We start from the raw sequence: 15,204 nt of genomic DNA, 5'->3' as shown, positions 1-15,204 counted from the left end.
TTAGGTACTAGGTTTAGTTTAGAAATATTGATTTTAGTGTTTCAACCTATGAAAATCGCTAGTTGCATATTATATAGGCTAAGGTTTTGATTTCATCTCAAACTAGGCTTAATTTGTTTTCAGTGTTGTGTTAGTTTTTGTAGCATCAGATATATTATAGCCACGAAATTTGGTGGAGACACTAGAATACATGAGATCTCCAAAACCTAAAAATCATTTCTAGAAATTCCACCTAGAGATAACTTAATTAGATTATTAACTTATTTTTTTAATGTTACCTAAGTCTAAACTTAGGAAAACTGGTTAATTAATCAAAATTGATTAAATCAAGGTGAAAATTCACTAGAAACTCACACGGATCGATCCAGAAATGATCTGAGCCATCGATTAAGATTTAATATTGGTCGTTGGAGTCCCAAGAAGGAGATATAATAATGGATTGATGTGGTGATGGAGAAAACACTTCAGCAGTTCGATTTCCTTTGCAGATTGATTTCCAGAAAGCAGCCGCAGTTGCCAGAGAGCTAGAGATCGAAGCAGAGTCAGTGAGGGGTAGAGACAGTGATCCAGAGGAAGCTTTCTAGATTTGGAGAGGCAGTAACAAGAGGCCGAGTTATTCCTAGTCAGACAATACAGAGGACTTTGAAGAGCAACTCGATTTAGCTGGAGGAAAAATCATTTTCAGTTCCAAAGGCCAGATAGAGATTCCAAAGTGTCGGAGAAGCATTTTCCTCAGTAGAGACAGACAAAACAACTTCATCAAAGGCAGTTCAGAGGCTAAACATCATAGGGCATGCACAAGCACTGTGCAGAGGCTGACAAAGAGGGTCCAGAAGGATGAGTTTCTTGAAGGAAAGTTGTGTCGGGGTTACTTGTGGAATAAGGGAAATTCCCTTACATAATTTTGCCCCGATGTTCTTGTTGTTTGGATTGATAGTTGGGCATCTATATATTGTAATCAGAATTCACTACCGCATAATAATAAAACCCTCATATGCTACATCGATTTTCCCAAGTTGGGTTTTTCAGGGACAATTGTTCAAAAATAACAGTGTCATTTTCATGTGTGTGTGTGTGTGCTAGATTTTCTCAATTTCCAGTGCTATTTTTCTTCTGAAACTTTATTTGTGAAAATCAGACATCAAATAAATTAACAATTAAAAAAATAATTTCTAGTTGTTGTGATAAAGGAATTTTTCACATGGTATCAGAGCGTGAGTTATCAACTGGGAATCTCATAAGAAAAGAAGGGAATTTCGCTGCTCAGTGGGAACAAAACGTCGAAATTCCTAGAGGGAGCATAGTGCTAAGACAAATGGGCCAAATTGTTGGGGCTAAAATTCGATTTTCAGTTTCAGGGTTGTAGAAAAGTCGAGTTGCCCGGGTTAGTGATTCCAACAGTCAGAGGGAGCAGCAACAACTCATATTTTTGTTGAGTAAAGTTCTGGTTGGACACGAAGGGTTTTGCAGTAGCAGAATCAACGTTGGGTGGAAGAGAAAAGCACACACAAAGGGAAAAATTTTCTCAGGGAACTTAGAGTGTCAGAAGTTCAATTTTTTCCAGCAACATATTGACAGTAGTTGAGTGCAAATTTTCTCACTCCAGAAGGGACTGCATATAATAGAACCAGTGTCCAAGCACATGAAAAGAGGGAGATTTTCGAGGTTTATTTTTTGCAGTTTTGAGTTTCCAGATTTTGCAGCTCTACAGGGATGAAAGTACGAGATTTCCAGAGGAGGCCATACGAGATAACCATAATGCAGATCTGGGCAGAAGATCGACTTCCATTTGTCGAAGGCAGATGCCAGAGGAAGTGCGAGTTTTCTACTACAAGTTGTAAAGAAATGAAGGGTCCCAACCAGGGACTAGGCTTGAAAGGAGATGGTTGGGCAATATATCCAAGAGGTTCAGGAGGGAGAGGAGTATGAGACTCCAGTGTGCCAAATGGGCAGGGTCCAATGCAATTATAACAAGGAGATCATTAAGATCAATTCCATATTGTTGTAGCGGGACCATCACCTTTGTTACAGGAGCCCACAATATCATAGTAGCATATTCAGTGTTAGCAGGCACTCTCAATAATTTAGATGGCAGTTGAAGATCTAGTTGTAGTCAATACTCGTGAGACAGTTGCAGAGCTATATGCAATGACATAAGCAATACAAACTGCCTAGTTGCAGTTCCAACTAGAAGATTCCCAACACAACGTGGAACTTCACAGTCCACTTTCTAGTTCAGGAGGACAATGTGAGTTGCCAGGAGGGAGTAGAGATATGTCCCATAGGGAAATTGAGACTCAGAGGGAGTGTAGATTCAGATGGAGGAGCCTTCTGGAAGCTAACGCTTTAGGATCTAGGGAGATCAGACTCATTATTGTAGGAGTTACAACAGCAGTGCAAAATTATTAATAGAGCAGTAGCAACAACAGTATGAGTAGATTAAAGTTTGAAGCGTTCACAAATATACCTCCAAGAGTGAGGTGGGGTGAGGTGACTTGGTGCTGTAGCCCTAGAGAGTTGTAGAGATTGGGCGAGGTCCTTAAGGAGTTCACTTCATTGATCATTACCTGGTTATGGGGGGCCCACAATAGTTAGTAGCAGGATGAATCAGTGGCAGTTGATGCAATCAGTACGAGAGTGACAGTTGTAGACTAGTAGCAGTCAGATGCGGAGGAGTGCAATGTACTGTTGATAATAGAGCAGGTGGTTCAGTGCAGAGTTGGCAAAAACACAGATTCTTCAGTGATAGTGTAGATGACTAATAATAGTCAGAGACTCAGGAGACAGAGGCATCATACTGAACACAAATGATTCAATATTTTGGATGCTTCTTAGTTGGAGTTGCAACAACAATAGATGAGAGGGAGTTGAAGTGCAGATGTAGAGTTGGTAGTAGTATAACAATGTCAGCAACAACACAAATGCATCATTAGAGTTGTGCAGTGGTTGGTGGGCAATATGGCCAGACATAAGCAACGTGACAGGAGATGGCATAGAGACAGGGTGTTGTGGCAGGATGTGTAGCACTAGAGAGCACAATCCTCACTAAGAGGGAGTGTTAGTTTCTGTAGAATCAGATGTGTTCTAGCCACAACATTTAGTGGAGAGGCTAGAATACATGAGATATGCAAAACCCAAAAATCGTTTATGAAAATTCCACCTAGAGATGACTTAATTATATTATTAACCTAATTTTTAATGTTTTTGAAGTCTAAACTTAGGAAAATTGGTTAATTAATCAGAATTAATTAAGTCAAGGTGAGAATTCTCTAGAAAGTCACATGGATTGATCCATAAATGATTTGAGCCATCAATTAAGATTTAATATTGGTCATTGGAGTCCCAATTAGGAGATATAAGAAGGGATCAATGTGGTGATGGGGAACACACTTCAACAATTCAATTACCTTGGCAGATCGATTTCCAGAAAGCAACAACAGTTGTCGGAGAGCCAGAGATTGAAGCAGAGTTAGTGAGGGGCAGAGACAGTGATCCAGAAGAAGTTTTCAAGATCTAGAGAGGAAATAACAAGAGGTCGAGTTATTCTCAGTGAGGCAACACAGAGGATTGCGCAATTGCTTCAGAAGATGAACTCGATTTAGCTAGAGGAAAAATCGTTTTAAGTTCCAAAGGTTAGACAAAGATTCCAAAGTATAAGATAAGCGATTTCCTCAGCAGAGACATGAAGACTGACTTCATTAGAGGCAATTCAAAGGCTAGACGTCATAGGGCCTGCGTAAAGGTTAACATAGAGGGTCTAGGAGGATGAGTGTTATGAAGGAAAGTTGCGTCGGGGTTTCTTGTGGAAGAAGGGAAATTCCCTTACATAATTTTGGCCATATTTTCTTGTTGTTTGGATTTCTAGTTGGGAATCCATAGATTGTATTCATAATTCACAGCTGCATAATAAAACCCTCATCTACTGCACTAGTTTTCCCAAGTTGGGTTTTTCCGGGGACAATTGTCCAAAAATAACAATGTCATTTTTATGTGTGTGTGTGTGCTAGATTTTCTCAGTTTCCAACTCTAATTTTCTTCTGTAGTTTTATTTGTGAAAATCATAGTGTGATTTATTTGATATTTATCGTCGCAGACAACAAATTATTTTTTATATAAATTAACAATTAGAAAAATAATTTCCATTGTTGTGATAGATGAAATTTTCACACGTTGCAACTTTCTAGGTGTATATCAAGTTGAATTGGTTTTGATTGCAAGCTCTCCATACACAAACCATATTTATTTTTACTTTCAATTTTGGATACTTTTGAATGCATATGATTTTAGATTTGAAATACTTTAGAGGGGTTTTGCTAATGTACTAACCCATGGTTTAATTAGTAACAAAATATGATCAAGCTAGGAATTCAAGATGGCAATCATCATTCGTGCAACTAGTGGCATTGGAGAGACAACATGCCATCTATTTGCAACACATGGGGCCCAAGTCTTGATAGCATATATGAAAAATGCAGAGAATCTAGCAATGGATTTGATTTCATCCATTACAATGTGAGCAATGAAGAGCATGTGGTAGCCACAATGGACAAGGGCGATGGATGTCTTCCACTAGACTAGGTCCATTCTAGGAGCAGTAGGTCCTTTGATGAGACACACATGGATGAGTTCAATTACATAATGGTTGTCAATATAAGTGGAGCATTTCTTGGTGTCAAACACGCAACTTGAGTGATGAAGCCAACGAAGAAAGGGTCCATCATCTGCATAAGAAGCATGGTGGGTATTGTGGAAAAATTGGGTCCTCATGCCCAAACTATCAATAAAATAACTTTGGTTGGACTTGTGAGGTCAACATTGGTGGAGCTCTGAGGGTTTGGGAATCATGTTAACATGATTTGTCCTGACGAAATTCCCACACACCACCTAGCTCAGGCGTTCATATGTTTGAGTATGAACTAGTATCCTTGGATTTGGCAGAAAAAGGTCAAATAATTTTTACCTCCCTCATACTGTTCTTTAACCACTCTGGATGTGGCTCATGTTTCATTGTTTATTACAATGGAGGATTTTGTATTTATTAGCGGGGAATATTTGATGGTAGATTGTGGAAATGCAGTGACAAAACCCTATGATAATGCTTGTTGGTACACCACTCATTCTCCTCTTTTTAGAGGAGCTGCAAGGAACGACATGGATTGATTGACCCTTAGGAGCCTACAAATGTGATCCATAATTACTTGTCTCTCACTCCAAACCCTTATTGAAAGCTCCTGTCATTCTTATTGATTTTCCCCTTTGTGTCAGGGATTCTAACCTATAGATTGTATTTATTTGAGGAAAACTAATTAGTCACCAAATTTTGAATTGGGTGGGACCGGTTTGTAATTTAATCCAAATCAGGATCGAGTAAAAGCTTTATGCATTATCATTGTGGATTTTGTGCTCTACAAAATTTTTTACTTGTGCTTTCTATTTGTGTGATGTTTATATTGACTTGTCAATTCAAAAAAAAATGTTACTCCTTTCTTCATCTAAACCTAGATTTATTTTAAAATGATAAAAGAAATTTACCCCTGCAGATTTGATTCCTTTAAATGTTTGATAAATGTGGAGTTAAAATGGTTCTAAGTTGATTAAAAAAATTATACCTCAAGAGATAAGAGTTCTTTAAATGTTCAATAAATTTAAAGTAAATATAACATAACATAACATAATTATATTTATGTCCACATTTTTACCACAAAGTAGGTCAAAGGGATGATTAAGTACAATGATGTCCGTACAATGTGGGAGAACCAAACAGTCTCCTATAAAAAAATACAATGCATGAATATAAATGGTACAATGCGGGAACATAAAAGATACAATGTATGAAATGCCATGGTGGAGAAGAACCAGGCGCTAATTGGACTCCTAACATCCGAGGTTGATGAAGAATACTAAAGAAAACGCCACAAAGTTTGTTGGCCTGATGAAGGGGCGGTGGAAAGTGCAGACTGTCCGCTACATCGTTGCCTGGGGGAGTTTGTGCACTGTTGAGGTTTGGAGGACCTAGTCTATCTCCCATGAATGGATTTGAGTCGGATTTGATTCTGAAATCTCGTGTGGCGGGGTGAGGTCCCACAGATCCTCACTGATCTAGAGTCTGGATATGAACTAGTATCAATTGGTCTCTTGGTGCCCCTGTCTGAAGGTAGTACCCTAAAAAATCTCGTGGTCCGCTATGTGGGGTCTGGTCTAATGGGAGGCTGAAGAATATGGGCTCCGAACCTGAGATCCTCCTGCATATATAGGGCCAAACATCTCTGATCGGGATACTTGAAAAAGTCTACGAGGGTCTGAGAATCTTTGAACAAGCAATGGAACCTTCCTCTAATCTCGTAGTAGACAGGGCATCCAAAAATTATTTATATTTATATTTTGAAACATTTAAATCTATAAAAATGATCATATAATTAATGTATTATGAGTGATTTTCTGAAGGGAACTACTTGAATACTCTTGCCATATGCTCTTCTGTTGATATTGGTGAATCTATTCACTGCCTAGCAAAGAGAAAAGCTTCATAAATCGAGTGTTAAAAATTGTGACCTCTTCGATCTTGAACTTTCATTTTTAAAGCTTTTCTAAAGATTTTATCCATGTGGATGTGTTCTTCGGTTGTTGATTGGTCTCATTAACTTGAGGTCACTCCATATAGGAGACATTATCCCTTCTGGATAAGTTATTACCTTAATACACGATTTCCAATATGCCCTCCACATTAAGTGCAATATTGATAATCTCGCTCATAAAAATTTATTAATACAAAATATCTTAATGACCATATTTAGCATTGTTTACCCAATGTTATGTTGCTATGTGCACTCCAGTTTGTTTATGGCAACTACATCTCTGTCCCGTTGATGTTAAGTAAAAACACGAGTGTCTTAAACATCATCCTGGTTCTTGGAGTAATTATTGTACTCTCTTTCTAAAGTGCATTTGTTATTGATTTTTCACACCTTTCAACATGCATAAATTTAAGAGAAAGGCTATGCAAATAATGTAAAATGGAATCAAGGTGTGTGGGCAATCTCTTATAAGTTGAAACTTCCCTAGTGCCTTTATTTTGTTGTCCATCCTTCATTTTATCTACAACCAACTTTTATATAAATGGACATTTCTTTCCATACATCTAAGAAGAGTAAGGATCTTTGCTTCATTATGGGTAGAAAATACCTATATTTGTGCACAGTAAGTCTTCATACATTTGACAACACACCACTTTAGTGATATAATTATGTTTGTGCAACTCTAATGTGTGAGGATGACTGAGTCCAACACCTACAACTACTTACACATTTAGCAACACTTATATCATGACCTCCTCCACCACATCCTCCCTCCATACATCCATTGTCACTTAGCCCAATAAACAATCCTTTTAATAAATTATTTATGGCCTTGTTCAATAAATCTTTGATTCATTATTTATGGATCATCCAAAAAAAATTGAAAAATTCCCAAATCTTCAGGCAAAAGAACTATCTTGATTCACTTTGACATCCCCTTTCCCAGTTTTGAGAATAGGTTAGATTCCCAAATCTTCAAGCAACATAACTATCTTAATTCACTTTGACATCCCATTTCCCAACTTTGTGAATATGCTAGTTTATTGAAATCACAACCTTGGTTAGAAGGGATGCCACAAGGTTAGTTTCGAAAGATCTAAGGAAGCCTCTAGGTCGGTTTTAAATGGTCAACCCTTCCCTAAATGTATGATATTAAGTGGCCAAATGCTAACCTCCCCCACCCAAAATAGTGTTGCTGGAATTTCATTTTCTTCACCATACGGCTTATGGCGTTACCTACAACTAGAGCAAGTAACACTCGATGCCCATGCTACAAATGTTGTCGTGATGTACTTATCTCCTAGAATGCTATTATTCAACCGAGGAAAGAGTGGACTGCAATAGTGGCAAGTTGGACAGGTTGAAAGTAACCAGTCTTCCAATGGGACATAAATGCATGGGGATGTATATGCTCACCATTGGATTTTGGCAGGCCACCATAAATGCATGTGCCTATGTATGCTCACCGTTGGATTTTAGCAAGTCGGTTATCTAACGACGAGCATATACATCCCAATGCATTTATAACTAGTCTCCCAATGGGCCATAAATGCATGAGGTTGTATATTCCCACCATTCGATTTTGGTAAGCCAATTATCTAATGACGGGCATATACAGCTCTTGAATTTATGGCCCATGGGCAGGCTGGTTATTTGTTGCCGAAAATCAATAGCCTGCCAATGGGCATTAAATGAGCGAGGGCTGTGTATGCCCATCGTTGAATTTGGCAGGCCAATTATGAAAAAGTGGGCATATAGAGACCCCGCTCATTTAATGCCCAATGGCAGGTTGTACATGACATGTTAGCTCAAAAAAGATTGAAGCCGACTGGGGAGAACAAGCAGTTGGGCCTAGATTAGCTGCACAAGGTCCATGTGTTCTCTCTCTCTTCATCCACAATCCTCCTTGGCCAAATCATTCTTGGAACTAGATCTTCCCATCATGTAGAAAGTTATATGTCAGCATTAAGCTTTTGGGCACATGTAATGTCTTCTTCAAGGGGAGCTTTGTGGATGTGAGGCTCTACCAAGGAATGCATCGACCAGAAGAATTTGATCAGGTCCATAAACCTTTTTTGTGAATGCATTGAACTTTGAAGCCATAATGAAGAAAGGCGAACATTGAACTTTGAAGCCATAATGAAGAAAGATGAAGAGCTTGACAAACAAGGGCAACAAAGATCCAAGCTAGAGAACTATAGTTCTGTGATTAGGAGGAGGAGAAGATAAGCACACTGGTTTCCCCTGATGGGTCAAATTCTGGTTCCCTGTCGACTGCCATGTACATGGAAGCAATGTTGCTGCTATTTTTATGTGGGTTTCTTGCAGCTACACTGCTGGTTAAACCGAGGTGGGTCCATTTTGCATTTGACCACACATCATCCCTCCTGGGTTGCTTCAATACTCGATTTGCAGGCCAAATTTTTCAAGAAAGTGATTGATAAGAGAAAGGTGACAGGGTCCTCCTCTGCTCTGCTCCATGAATTGAACAACATGCATATTAAGGTTAAAGACATTGTGCAGGATGTTGGTTGATCAACTCCGATTGGGAGATGGACGAATATGAAGATATTCTGAGGCCTTCTAAAAAGGGATGTTTCCACTTAAAATTCATATTAAGGAGCTTCCTGAGATATTTATTTCAAGCTGAGTAGCTGTCCTAGGTTTTTTTAGCCATGCTAAGAATTATTTTCAGCCATTATAGGAATTAGACAATTTATGTTATGTTCTGGATTTATAGAGCACTGAGAGGGACATTTAGTTCGAGAATTTGGGGTTTGGCATTGTCATTAGGGGTTTCATTCTTGTTGAGCTGCACAATAGGAGGTTTTATTCTTAGTGTTTATGAATTTCGGCTCCTTCATAACCTCCTCCATGGACAATTTCAGTGCTTTTATATAGGTTGTTTCCACAAAGCTCGAATATAGGCAATGGTGAATGCCAATGTCTGTGCAACATACAACACATAATATTCTATGCTAAAATGGTTTGGCCATGGAGGTGTATAAATGGGCGTTCAAATATAAGAGATGGTGGTGTCATAATCTACTCTTCTTGGATGAGATGTTGAAGTGTTTGAAGCTCAAGAACACGGATTCTGACATTTATTATCAAATTATTAGGCCTCTTTGAGGGATAACTTTAATATGTTCAAGAGGAAGAGAGCCTTCACTTTTTGTTTTTATGGTTACTTTCGACCTAATGAAGTCAACTACTGCTATACTCTTCTATGCGCATAACCAGAAGCGAGTGGAACAAACTGTTTATGCACCTTTGCACTTGTTGTGGCTCCCATTAAATAAGTTGTTTTCATTCATGTACTATTACAATACTGTAATTTCATGGTACACTGAGAGTCAGTGTAAAAGGGGTAGTTGTTGTATGCTATCATCATTTGAATAATTTTATCCAATTTTGTTGAATTGAGCTCTTAGTTTGTATTGTAAAGGTTTTTTCTTAGATGTATGTTGCAGGTTTTTTCTCATGTGACTATTCAACTGCTATTTGAGAGTGTGTATCTTTACCAAGGCTAGGTCCTCCCGGTATCTAAAGCCAAGCAAGAACTACTGGTCATTCTATAAAAGTGTACTATTAAGTGGTATTAGGAAGTTTTTTAAAATAATGATATGTAATGTTGTGATCCAACTAAAATATGATGCAACCTGAGGCGAACATGGGTTGTTATGAACTATGTAAACATGGGTTGTTATGAACTATGTACAAATGAAAGAACATTTTATTATATCATTTTAGTGCTTTAATTTTAAGATTGCACCTAAATGGCTTATTTTGAGATGAGGCCACATTGCTTCCGTTGTTTTGAAATATGCTAACATCAACACTCTCTATGTACATGTTGATGATTTTGAAACAAATTCTTCTGAATTGTATTAAAAATATAATTATTAAAAGCATGATTGTTCACAAACTGTCATTACAATTTATTGGTCATGGCATAGCACTTTATCTTATTATGTTGGTGATTGCAACAACTTGGGCATTTTGACATGTTCGTTACCTTCTGTTTCAATATATTAATATAGTTGTATCAATATTTAAGACAATATTGTAAGGCTTTTAACTTTATTGGTATTGCGAGTGGATTTTGGCTCTATGCCAAGGACTAATTCTACCATATTGGTGTCTCAAGTCAGAATTCTACCATATTGGTGTGTGAAGTGAGAATTTAAAAGTATGAGACATGATTGAATGTGGTTGTTTCTAGCGATCTCCAAAAGTTTATAGAACGGTGTATTATGCTTCTTTATTTCTCAACAAATTCATGTCAGTGGTAAGAAAACTGAGAAACACAGATACTTTTAGGAATAGTTATGAATGGCAAGATAAGATTATGACTAAGAGAAATTCAATAAGATTAGATGGTATAGGAAGTTGTACCCTTTTTTAATAGTATTTCAATTATACAAAATTTTGCAGTTGAAGTGATGTAGAGGGATTTTGTGGTTGAAATCAATCACTAGAGTTAGAAAAAGATTTGAGACTAGGTTTCATGATACTCTATTGTTTTTAACAGAGTTTACAAATAATCAAAATTTTAGATTTTAGAATTTGTATTTTTTTTTAAATAAAAACTAATTTAAAAATAGAATAAAATAAAATAAAAAAATAATTTATGAAAAATAACTTAATTTTTTTATTAAATTTTCAATTAAAAAATATCATAATTTTATTTTAATAAAATTTATTATAATAATAATAATAATAATAATAAATTTATTTTTCTAGATAATATTCATTGTATTTTTTTATCTTTAAATTAAATTAAAAAAAAATGAAATTGATAAAAGCATTGGTGTATGTTTGAATAAGTAAAGCTTGAATTGTTCACGTGGGCAATCCCATTGAAAAAGGAAAAATATTTCATTTTTTTTAAGTATATGATAATATATAGAATATAGTTATCAATTAAATTTATTTTTAGGTATGTAAGGAAAATATATTTTATTAAACTTTTAACCTAGTCGTTCAACTATAATTACCAAATTCAGCAGAATTGATTAAAAAAACCTTAAAATTAGATAATGAAAATGATAAAATTCAATACTGTATGCTCAATTTACCAGAGAGCACATCAATTTTCCACACCGATTCAGTTTACAGCAGATAACAATGGTTTTTCACTTCGCCCATCTGCTCTTCAAAATGTTAAATGTGAAGCCGTCATAAAGACTTTCGCGCCGACCTCGCCGTCGGCAACCACTCTTTGACAATCAGGCCGACACTGAACCGACACCCACCCACCTTCATTGACCTGTAAACTCACTATGTTTCACATGCAGAATTTTAGATGCTTCTTCGTATTCTATAAATTTGTATTTTCTCTGGCCAAAGAATGCAAGCCAAGGGCTAAAGCCTCTGTGTAATGTGAAGTGATTTTCTTCATTAATAATGCATTTGTGTTTTTCTTCTGTTTCTCCATTGTCTCTGTCTATACAATTCTGCTTTACAATTGCCCTTTGAATGGTACAGATTCGAATTTGATAACTATGAATTAAACGAACGTGAATATCTTATTTTTTAAACAAAGTCTGAGGAAAAATTAATTTAAATATGTGTAAAAAATGATGTACAATACGGTGAAATTCACAGAACACATGGTTGGACGGTCCGCCATCGTAATCCTTCTCGCCTGTCACACACAGTCAGACCTAGTCCCTGACACTACGGCCCATTCTGATGGCCAGAGCAGCAACTCTCACCGTTTTGTCGCATTGGCTATCGGGTAGTAGGAATCCGCTTCTGGGCATTACCATGTTAAAATAATTAATTTCAGAGAATGAATCGCAGAATTTTCCGGATAAACGAACACTTAGCTCGTTGCCCAAACATCGATGTTTGCAAACTATTCATTCATAGCCAGAAGAGATAAAACAACAATCCTACAATCATCCAAATAAAATGCTCGAAAGATATGAACAATTCCGATGGCTCGGGTATCCCCACAGAACCAATCGAAAAACCAGGGGCTGTTTTTCCTTGAAAACATAATTTAAACCGCATGAAAATTTTTTGCCATAGCAGTCAAAATTGTTGCACAGGAAAAGGGTAGAAATCTTCACTCATTGGAGTACGATTGGAAAGGATAATGCCCGGCATCTTTGTTCTAATAATTTTCTCCCATACCAAAAATAGTTTAATGATAAATTTATGGTAGTTTCATATACCACCCAAAGCCTGCTATGCCGTGGCCGCTGACCTAGAAATCATTCACGCGGGCCGGCAGCTACATTCCCGTATGTGCAAAACGTGTTGGGCAATACACCGGGAATCCAAGTCTCGACGAGGTGGCGGCAATCCAGGGGTTCGTACCTGAGGTGATGTACCAACGGCTTGTAATTTTTTGAGTTATTTTTGGACGGTGAGGAATTGCCCATACAGTTAAAAGTGATCGGAATTTTGATAAAAAAAAAAAAAAAAAAAAAAAATTGTAGCGGCAGTGTTTGAATCATTTTTTGATAGTGAAAATGGATTCAGCACCGTCAAAAATTTATCGGGCACATAAAATTATGAAATTTGTTAACTTTTACGTGAGGAATTGCTGGACAGCTAAAAGTGATCGGAATCTTGATAAAAAAAAAAATTTAAAAAAAAAATTGTAGGGGCAGTGTTTGAATCATGTTTTTGATAGTGGAAATGGATTCAGCACCGTCAAAAATTTATCGAGCACCTAAAATTATGAAATTTGTTAACTTTTACTTGGATTTACAAAAAATTTTGACAGATTTTATGAAAATATGACTGGAATTTCCATAACTTTTAAGGCAACTTAATTTTTTACGGAGTTGCTTTTTTGACTATATATATATGGATTCAACACTCTGAAAAACCCCTAGGGCACTTGGATTGTGCAAGGGTTACCCATCAAACTTGTGATTTCAATAAACCCTGCCGGATTTTAGAGAAATTAAATCTGAGGTGAAATCTTGATTTGTGTTATGTAAACTGGGTTTTTGACTATATATATGGATTCAACACCCTCAAAAACCCCTAGGGCACTTAAATTGTGCAAAGATTACTCATCAAACTTGTAATTTCAATAAATCCTGACGGATTTTAGAGGCATTATACGAAAAAAAACCCACCAAAAAAGCTTCCAAAAAATCACACTAAAAACAACTCCATCTTTTACCTCCTCAAAAAATGTCATGCAAATTGTAATAAGTACAAGTCAATTAAAAAAATTCAACTCAAACTTTCAAAAAATCACACTAAAAACAACTCCATCTTTTACCTCCTCAAAAAATAGCATGCAAATTGTCACAGATGCAAGTCAATTAAGAAAAGTCAACCGATCCGGCTTTGAAGTTATAGCCTTGTATATTATTTGCGGGGTATAGGTGCAAGTCAATTAAGAAAAGTCAACCGATCCGGCTTTCAAGTTATAGCCTTGTATATTATTTGCGCGGTAGACTGAAGTTATAGCCTTGTATATTATTTGCGGGGTATACAATAAATATGGCCTCTCGGAAGTTCATGTGTCTACCGTACATAACAAAACTAAACGGTGTGATCCTCATTTTTAATACTTTTACATTGATCCTCATTTAGATTAAGCATATGTTTAGTATATTTTTTTGAGAATTAATCTAGTTCATAAATTATAAAATGAAATAAAAAATCAACAAATCCTCATTCGATTTAAGTTAAAATAGAAAGCTTTTCGCAATTAACTTCTAATTATATCTTAAGAAAAATATAAATGATAGTAAAAAAACATTGAAATAAAATTATAAAACTTTAATAAATATAAATGTTTATTAGAAATTAAAATTAATTAAGGAATTTGATTTATGTTTTAAAAGTAGATATAGAGGTTGCATTAGTGTGGCTATAGGAAGGTAATGTATATATTTTGATTATGAGGTTTAGGGTTTGCTTATAACCACACTTACTTGAGCACTCTATACATCTTACATCCACTCTCTGTTATGAACAAGTTATGGCAGATGTGTGAGACCTACATCTAGAATGTTGTGTTCCATGATAAGAGTAAGCCTAATGCAAATGATATGCACTAAGAATAAAAAACAAAAATAAATTAACAAGGTATAAATACTTCTAATTAAGATAAAAATAAACATAAAATAAAAATATCATAAAAGTGAAAATTTAATAATAACCAATTACATAATTTGCAAACATATTCTTTCATATTGTCGTAACAATAATACATCTCAAACTTTGAGAGAACTCTGGAAGGCAAACTCAAATTAAGGACTAGATTGGGCTTTGTACAAAACTTTGTTAGAAAAGTGAGGGAATCTAAACTAAACATCTTTGAATCTAAACACAATAACCATTCATCTTGTAATGAGATTCCTTGGGTGTGCAAATATAAATATGACCCACATGTCTCATATAAACCAAAGAACCATGTTTACTCTCAAGAACTTGATTTTCTGGCACATTAAGATGCTTACTCTTCCTGGATTTTTCTTTATTTTGATATGGTGAAAGTATACAATGTTGATTTTTCAATAAATTACCATGAGATTCATGAGACTAAGCTTTAACTAGCGTAGATTAACCTATTTACTTTGAACATAATATAGTTTTGTTTCCAAACACAGATTCACTGTGAATTATTTAAGAAAAAGACCTATAATCC

This window comes from Pinus tabuliformis, chromosome 6, assembly GCF_031772625.1.
Source record: "Pinus tabuliformis cultivar Carrire ecotype Pingquan chromosome 6, CPIR1, whole genome shotgun sequence".
Lineage (NCBI taxonomy): Eukaryota > Viridiplantae > Streptophyta > Pinopsida > Pinales > Pinaceae > Pinus > Pinus tabuliformis.
This window is presented reverse-complemented; position numbering follows the sequence as displayed.